At 40.5% G+C, this 9,918-nt stretch overlaps 1 protein-coding gene across 1 annotated transcript in view; it reads left to right on the top strand.

Annotated features, from left to right (window-relative positions):
• Positions 1–4,932: 4,932 nt before the first annotated feature.
• Positions 4,933–9,918, top strand: part of LOC139754889 (uncharacterized) — a 131,005-nt gene continuing 126,019 nt past the window's right edge. The window contains exon 1 of the mRNA XM_071672716.1: positions 4,933–5,306. The gene's annotated coding sequence lies outside the window, so the exon portion shown is untranslated. The remainder of the gene's footprint in view (positions 5,307–9,918) is intronic.

Below are 9,918 nucleotides of genomic sequence, written 5' to 3'. Positions count from 1 at the left end.
TGATAGTAAGTTATTTTATGTAAATGATATGATCAGGTGATGTGCCTGAGGATTGGCGGAATGCTTGCATAGTGCCATTGTACAACGGGCAAAGGGGATAAATGAGTGCTCAAATTACAGAGGTAAATAAGTTTGTTAAGTATTCTGGTAAATTATATTGGGAGAGTAATGATTGAGAGGTGAAGGCAAAGTACAGAGCATCATATTGTGGAAGAGCAATGTGTTTACAGAAGTGGTACAGGAATTTTGGATCAGGTGATGCTTTGAAAGAAGTGAATAAGGAGACATTCTTAGAAAAAGCAAGTTGATATGTATGTAGCATTTTATGGGATCTGGAGAAGGCATATGATAGAGTTGATAAAGAAATTCACTGAGGAAGAGTATTAAGAATATATGGAGTTGGAGGGATTTTAGAAAGCGAGAAAAGTTCTTATACGAGGATGTAAGGCATGTATACGTGTAGGAAGAGAGGAAAGTGATTGGTTCTCAGTGAATGTAGGTTTGCGGCAGGGGTGTGTGATGTCTCCATGGTTGTTTAATTTGTTTATGGATGGGGTTGTTAGGGAGGTGAATGCAAGAGTTTTAGAAAGAGGGGCAAGTATGCAGTCTGTTGTGGATGAGAGAGCTTGGGAAGTGAGTCAGTTGTTGTTCGCTGATGATACAGCGCTGGTGGATGATTCTAGTGAGAAACGGCAGAAGCTGGTGACTGAGTTTGGTAAAGTGTGTGAAAGAAGAAAGTTAAGTGTAAATGTGAATAAGAGCAAGGTACAGTAGGGTTGAGGGTCGAGTCAGTTGGGAGGTAAGTTTGAATGGAGAAAAACTGGAGGAAGTAAAGTGTTTTAGATATCTGGGAGTGGATTTGGCAGCGGATGGAACCATGGAAGCGGAAGTGAATCACAGGGTCGGGGAGGGAGCGAAAATTCTGGGAGCCTTCAAAAATGTTTGGAAGTGGAGATCATTATCTTGGAAAGGAAAAATGGGTATGTTTGAAGGGATAGTGGTTCCAACAATGTTGTATGGTTGCGAGGCGTGGGTTATGGATAGAGTTGTGCGCAGGAGGTTGGATGTGCTGGAAATGAGATGTTTGAGGACAATATTTGGTGTGATGTGGTTTGATAGAGTAAGTAATGTAAGGGTAAGAGAGATGTGTGGAAATAAAAAGAGTGTGGTTGAGAGAGCAGAAGAGGGTGCTTTGAAATGGTTTGGTCACATGGAGAGAATAAGTGAGGAAAGATTGACCAAGATTATATATGTGTCAGAGGTGGAGGGAAGGAGGAGAAGTGGGAAACCAAATTGGAGGTGGAAAGATGGAGTGGAAAACATTTTGAGTGATCGAGGCCTGAACATGCAGGAGGGTGAAAGGCGTGCAAGGAATAGAGTGAATTGGAACGATGTGGTATACCAGGGTCCACGTGCTGTCAATGGACTGAACCAGGGCATGTGAGGCGTCTGCGGTAAACCATGGAAAGTTGTGTGGGGCCTGGATGTGCAAAGGGGGCTGTGGTTTCGGTGCATTATTACATGACAGCTAGAGACTGAGTGTGAACGAATGTGGCCTTTGTTGTCTTTTCCTAGCGCTACCTCGCACACATGAGGGGGGAGGGGGTTGTTATTCCATGTGTGGCGGGGTGGCGATGGGAATAAATAAAGACAGACAGTATGAATTATGTACATGTTTATATATGTATATGTCTATGTGTGTATATATATGTGTACATTGAGATGTATAGGTATGTATATTTGCGTGTGTGGACGTGTATGTATATACATGTGTATGTGGGTGGGTTGGGCCATTCTTTCGTCTGTTTCCTTGCGCTACCTCGCTAACGCGGGAGACAGCTACAAAGCAAAATAAAAAACAAATATATTACAGAGATATAATGTTTGTTGAGTATTCCTTGGAAATTATATGGGAGGGTACTGATTGAGAGGGTGAAAGCATGTACAGAGCATCAGATTGGGAAAGCAGCGTGGTTTCAGAAGTGGTAGAGGATGTGTGGATCAGGTGTTTGTTTTGAAGAATGTATATGAGAAATACTTAGAAAAGCAAATGGAATAGTATGGAGCATTTATGGATCTGGAGAAGGCATATGATAGGGTTGATAGAGATGCTCTGTGGAAGGTATTAAGAATATATGGTGTGGGAGGAAAGTTGCTTGAAGCAGTGAAAAGTTTGTATCGAAGATGTAAGGCATAGTTACGAGTAGTAAGAGAGGAAAGTGATTGGTTCTCAGTGAATGTTGGTTTGCGGCAGGGTGCGTGATGTCTCCATGGTTGTTGAATTTGTTTATTGATGGAGTTGTTAGGGAGGTGAATGGAAGAGTTTTGGAGAGAGGGGCAAGTATGCAGTCTACTGTGGATGAGAAGGCTTGGGAAGTGAGTCATTTGTTCCCTGATGATACATCGCTGGTGGCTGATTCGGGTGAGAAACTGCAGAAGCTCGTGACTGAGTTTGGTAATGTGCGTGAAAGAGAGCTGAGAGTAAATGTGAATAAGAGCAAGGTTATTAGGTACAGTACGGTTGAGGGACAAGTCAATGGGGAGGTAAGTTTGAATGGAGAAAAACTGTAGGAAGTGAAGTGTTTTAGATATATGGGAGTGGATTTGTCAGCGGATGGATCCATGAAAACGGAAGTGAGTCACACGGTGGGGGAAGGGGCGAAAGTTCTGAGAGCGTTGAAAAATGTGTGGAAGGCGAGAACATTATCTCGGAAAGCAAAAATGGGTATGTTTGAAGGAATAGTGGTTCCAACAATGTTGTATGGTTACGAGGCGTGGGCTATAGATAGAGTTGTACGGAGAAGGGTGGATGTTTAGGAAATGAGATGTTTGACGACAGTATGTGGTGTGAGGTGGTTTGATCGAGTAAGTAATGGAAAGGTAAGAGAGGTGTGTGGTAATGATAAGAGTGTGGTTGAGAGAGCAGAAGAGGATGTTTTGAAATGGTTTGGTCACATGGAGAGAATGAGTGAAGAGAGATTGACAAAGAGGATATATGCGTCAGAGGTAGAGGGACCGAGAAGAAGTGGGAGACCAAATTGGAGGTGGAAGGATGGAGTGGAAAAGATTTTGAGTGATCGGGGCCTGAACATGCAGGAAGGTGAAACGCGTGTCAGGAATAGAGTGAATTGGAACGATGTGGTATACCGGGGTCGACGTGCTGTCAAAAGATTGAACCAGGGCATGTGAAGCGTCTGGGGTGAACCATGGAAAGTTTTTTGGGATCTGGATGTGGAAAGGGAGCTGTGGTTTCGGTGCAATATACATGACTGCTAGAGACTGAGTGTGAACGAATGTGGCCTTTAAGTAATGGAAAGGTAAGAGAGGTGTGTGGTAATGATAAGAGTGTGGTTGAGAGAGCAGAAGAGGATGTTTTGAAATGGTTTGGTCACATGGAGAGAATGAGTGAAGAGAGATTGACAAAGAGGATATATGCGTCAGAGGTAGAGGGACCGAGAAGAAGTGGGAGACCAAATTGGAGGTGGAAGGATGGAGTGGAAAAGATTTTGAGTGATCGGGGCCTGAACATGCAGGAAGGTGAAACGCGTGTCAGGAATAGAGTGAATTGGAACGATGTGGTATACCGGGGTCGACGTGCTGTCAAAAGATTGAACCAGGGCATGTGAAGCGTCTGGGGTGAACCATGGAAAGTTTTTTGGGATCTGGATGTGGAAAGGGAGCTGTGGTTTCGGTGCAATATACATGACTGCTAGAGACTGAGTGTGAACGAATGTGGCCTTTGTTGTCTTTTCTTAGCGCTACCTCGCGAGCATGTGGGGGGAAGGGGTTGTCATTTCATGTGTGGCGGGGTGGCGACGGGAATGAATAAAGGCAGCAAGTATGAATTATGTACGTGGGTGTATATGTTTATGTCTGTGTATGTATATATATGTATACGTTGAAACGTATAGGTATGCATATGTGCTTGTGTGGATGTATTTTGTATAAACATGTGTATGAGGGTGGGTTGGGCCATTCTTTCGTCTGTTTCCTTGCGCTACCTCGCTAACATGGGGGACAGCGACAAATTATGATAAATAAACAGATAGATAAATATATCTATATCTATCTATCTATCTATCTATCTATCTATCTATCTATCTATCTATATATATATATATATATATATATATATATATATATATATATATATATATATATATATATATCCCTGGGGATAGGAGAGAAAGAATACTTCCCACGTATTCCCTGCGTGTTGTAGAAGGCGACTAAAAGGGGAGGGAGCGGGGGGCTGGAAATCCTCCCCTCTAGTTTTTTTTTTCTTTTTTTTCTTTTTTTTTCTTTTTCCAAAAGAAGGAACAGAGAAGGGGGCCAGGTGGGGATATATATATATATATATATATATATATATATATATATATATATATATATATATATATATATATATATATATATATATATACATATATATATATATACATATATATATATATATACATATATATATATATATATATATATATATATATATATATATATATATATATATATATATATATACATATATATTATCCCTGGGGATGGGGGAGAAAGAATACTTCCCACGTATTCCCTGCGTGTCGTAGAAGGCGACTAAAAGGGGAGTGAGCGGGGAGCTGGAAATCCTCCCCTCTCATTATTTCTTTTTTTAATTTTCCAAAAGAAGGAACAGAGAAGGGGGCCAGGTGAGGATATTCCCTCAAAGGCCCAGTTCTCTGTTCTTAACGCTACCTCGCTAACGCGGGAAATGGCGAATAGTTTGAAAGAAAGAAAGATATGTATATATATATATATATATATATATATATATATATATATATATATATATATATATATATATATATATATATACATATATATATATATATATATATATATATATATATATATATATATATATATATATATATATATATATATATATATATATATATATATTATTGTTACTGACGTCTTGCTTCTTTACGTAAATCTAGACCTGTGATAAGGACCAGTTTGATAGTGTAGCGTGGCATCTGTTAGCAGTGTAACACTTATCTCCCACTTGACCTCTCTCCACCTATCTGCCGCCAGACAGTCATGCCAGGTTCAGGGACCTCATGATGTAGCCAGTCCTCGTCAGCACGGGTTCTGAGGTTATCCAGTAGTGACCGTAGGGGCTGATGATGTCTCCAGTTGTGGCGAGTTTGACTTCATCTTTGTGGTTCGTAATATCGTGTGAAGGTCCTCCCTACACATGACGTCTACGTCAGGGATACACCTTCTGCTTCACATACTAGACAGAGCCAACGACCGGTATGAATATGGTATGCAAAAGAGAACTTTATGTGAAATATTATTAGAATGGCCCACACACACACACACACACACACACACACACACACACACACACACATATATATATATATATATATATATATATATATATATATATATATATATATATATATATATATTTATCTATTTTCTGTTTGTTATACTTTGTCGCTGTCTCCTGCGTTAGCGAGGTAGCGCAAGGAAACAGACGAAAGAATGGCCCAACCCACCCATATACACATGTATATACATACACGTCCACACACGCACATATACATACCTATACATCTCAACGTATATATATATATATATATATATATATATATATATATATATATATATATATATATATATATATATATTTTTTTTTTTTTTTTTTTTTTTTTTTCCAAAAGAAGGAACAGAGAAGTGGGCCAGGTGAGGATATTCCCTCAGAGGCCCTTTCCTCTGTTCTTAACGCTACCTCGCTAACGCGGGAAATGGCGAATAGTTTAAAAAAAAATATATATATATATATATATATATATATATATATATATATATTTTTTTTTTTTGTTTTGTCGCTGTCTCCCGCGTTTGCGAGGTAGCGCAAGGAAACAGACGAAAGAAATGGCCCAACCCACCCCCATACACATGCCTTGATTCAATCCACTGACAGCACGTCAACCCCGGTATACCACATCGCTCCAATTCGCTCTATTCTTTGCCCTCCTTTCACCCTCCTGCATGTTCAGGCCCCGATCACACAAAATCTTTTTCACTCCATCTTTCCACCTCCAATTTGGTCTCCCTCTTCTCCTCGTTCCCTCCACCTCCGAAACATATATCCTCTTGGTCAATCTTTCCTCACTCATTCTCTCCATGTGACCAAACCATTTCAAAACACCCTCTTCTGCTCTCTCAACCACGCTCTTTTTATTTCCACACATCTCTCTTACCCTTACGTTACTTACTCGATCAAACCACCTCACACCACACATTGTCCTCAAACATCTCATTTCCAGCACATCCATCCTCCTGCGCACAACTCTATCCATAGTCCACGCCTCGCAACCATACAACATTGTTGGAACCACTATTCCTTCAAACATACCCATTTTTGCTTTCGGAGATAATGTTCTCGACTTCCACACATTCTTCAAAGCTCCCAGAATTTTCGCCCCCTCCCCCATCCTATGATCCACTTCCGCTTCCATGGTTCCATCCGCTGCCAGATCCACTCCCAGATATCTAAAACACTTCACTTCCTCCAGTTTTTCTCCATTCAAACTCACCTCCCAATTGAATTGACCCTCAACCCTACTGTACCTAATAACCTTGCTCTTATTCACATTTACTCTTAACTTTCTTCTTTCACACACTTTACCAAACTCAGTCACCAGCTTCTGCAGTTTCTCACATGAATCAGCCACCAGCGCTGTATCATCAGCGAACAACAACTGACTCACTTCCCAAGCTCTCTCATCCCCAACAGACTTCATACTTGCCCCTCTTTCCAAAACTCTTGCATTCACCTCCCTAACAACCCCATCCATAAATAAATTAAACAACCATGGAGACATCACACACCCCTGCCGCAAACCTACACTCACTGAGAACCAATCACTTTCCTCTCTTCCTACACGTACACATGCCTTAGATCCTCGATAAAAACTTTTCACTGCTTCTAACAACTTGCCTCCCACACCATATATTCATAATACCTTCCACAGAGCATCTCTATCAACTCTATCATATGCCTTCTCCAGATCCATAAATGCTACATACAAATCCATTTGCTTTTCTAAGTATTTCTCACATACATTCTTCAAAGCAAACACCTGATCCACACATCCTCTACCACTTCTGAAACCACACTGCTCTTCCCCAATCTGATGCTCTGTACATTCCTTCACCCTCTCAATCAATACCCTCCCATATAATTTGCCAGGAATACTCAACAAACTTATACCTCCGTAATTTGAGCACTCACTCTTATCCCCTTTGCCTTTGTACAATGGCACTATGCACGCATTCCGCCAATCCTCAGGCACCTCACCATGAGTCATACATACATCAAATAACCTTACCAACCAGTCAACAATACACTCACCCCCTTTTTAAATAAATTCCACTGCAATACCATCCAAACCTGCTGCCTTGTCGGCTTTCATCTTCCGCAAAGCTTTTACTACCTCTTCTCTGTTTACAGACTCATTTTCCCTAACCCTCGCACTTTGCACACCACCTCGACCAAAACACCCTATATCTGCCACTCTACCATCAAACACATTCAACAAACCTTCAAAATACTCACTCCATCTCCTTCTCACATCACCACTACTTGTTATCACCTCCCCATTTGCGCCCTTCACTGAAGTTCCCATTTGCTCCCTTGTCTTACGCACTTTATTTACCTCCTTCCAGAACATCTTTTTATTCTCCCTAAAATTTAATGATACTCTCTCACCCCAACTCTCATTTGCCCTTTTTTTTCACCTCTTGCACCTTTCTCTTGACCTCCTGTCTCTTTCTTTTATACGTCTCCCACTCAATTTCATTTTTTCCCTGCAAAAATCGTCCAAATGCCTCTCTCTTCTCTTTCACTAATACTCTTACTTCTTCATCCCACCACTCACTACCCTTTCTAATCAACCCACCTCCCACTCTCCTCATGCCACAAGCATCTTTTGCGCAATCCATCACTGATTCCCTAAATACATCCCATTCCTCCCCCACTCCCCTTACTTCCATTGTTCTCACCTTTTTCCATTCTGTACTCAGTCTCTCCTGGTACTTCCTCACACAAGTCTCCTTCCCAAGCTCACTTACTCTCACCACCCTCTTCACCCCAACATTCACTCTTCTTTTCTGAAAACCCATACAAATCTTCACCTTAGCCTCCACAAGATAATGATCAGACATCCCTCCAGTTGCATCTCTCAGCACATTAACATCCAAAAGTCTCTCTTTCGCGCGCCTGTCAATTAACACGTAATCCAATAACGCTCTCTGGCCATCTCTCCTACTTACATAAGTATACTTATGTATATCTCGCTTTTTAAACCAGGTATTCCCAATCATCAGTCCTTTTTCAGCACATAAATCTACAAGCTCTTCACCATTTCCATTTACAACACTGAACACCCCATGTATACCAATTATTCCCTCAACTGCCACATTACTCACCTTTGCATTCAAATCACCCAACACTATAACCCGGTCTCGTGCATCAAAACCACTAACACACTCATTCAGCTGCTCCCAAAACACTTGCCTCTCATGATCTTTCTTCTCATGCCCAGGTGCATATGCACCAATAATCACCCATCTCTCTCCATCAACTTTCAGTTTTACCCATATTAATCGAGAATTTACTTTCTTACATTCTATCACACACACACACACACACACACATATATATATATATATATATATATATATATATATATATATATATATATATATATATATATATATATTTTTTTTTTTTTTTTTTCTTCTTTCTTTTAAACTATTCGCCATTTCCCGCGTTAGCGAGGTGGCGTTAAGAACAGAGGACTGGGCCTTTTTTGGAATATCCTCACCTGGCCCCCTCCGTACCTTCTTTGGAAAAAAAAAAAAAAAACGAGAGGGGAGGATTTCCAGCCCCCCGCTCCCTCCCTTTTAGTCGCCTTCTACGACACGCAGGGAATACGTGGGAAGTATTCTTAATCCCCTATCCCCACGGATATATATATATATATATATATATATATATATATATATATATATATATATATATATATATATATATATATATATACATATATATATATATATATATATATATACTTCCCACGTATTCCCTGCGTGTCGTAGAAGGCGACTAAAAGGGAAGGGAGCGGGGGGCTGGAAATCCTCCCCTCTCGTTTTTGGTTTTCCTAATGAAGGAACAGACGGGGCCAAGTGAGGATATTTCCTCAAAGGCTCAGTCCTCTGTTCTTTACGCTACCTTGCTGACGTGGGAAATGGCAAATAGTATGAAAAAAGAAATATATATATATCTATCTATCTATCTATCTATCTATCTATCTATCTATCTATCTATATATATATATATATATATATATATATATATATATATATATATTTTTTTTTTTTTTTGCTTTGTCGCTGTCTCCCGCGTTTGCGAGGTAGCGCATGGAAACAGACGAAAGAAATGGCCCAACCCACCCCCATACACATGTATATACATACGTCCACTCACGCAAATATACATACCTACACAGCTTTCCATGGTTTACCCCAGACGCTTCACATGCCTTGATTCAATCCACTGACAGCACGTCAACCCCGGGATACCACATCGCTCCAATTCACTCTATTCCTTGCCCTCCTTTCACCCTCCTGCATGTTCAGGCCCCGATCACACAAAATCTTTTTCACTCCATCTTTCCACCTCCAATTTGGTCTCCCTCTTCTCCTCGTTCCCTCCACCTCCGACACATATATTCTCTTGGTCAATCTTTCCTCACTCATTCTCTCCATGTGCCCGAACCATTTCAAAACACCCTCTTCTGCTCTCTCAACCACGCTCTTTTTATTTCCACACATCTCTCTTACCCTTACGTTACTTACTCG

Source organism: Panulirus ornatus, chromosome 18, assembly GCF_036320965.1.
Source record: "Panulirus ornatus isolate Po-2019 chromosome 18, ASM3632096v1, whole genome shotgun sequence".
NCBI lineage: Eukaryota > Metazoa > Arthropoda > Malacostraca > Decapoda > Palinuridae > Panulirus > Panulirus ornatus.
The sequence above is the reverse complement of the archived record's forward strand: the minus strand, read 5'-3'. Positions and strand labels throughout refer to the sequence as shown.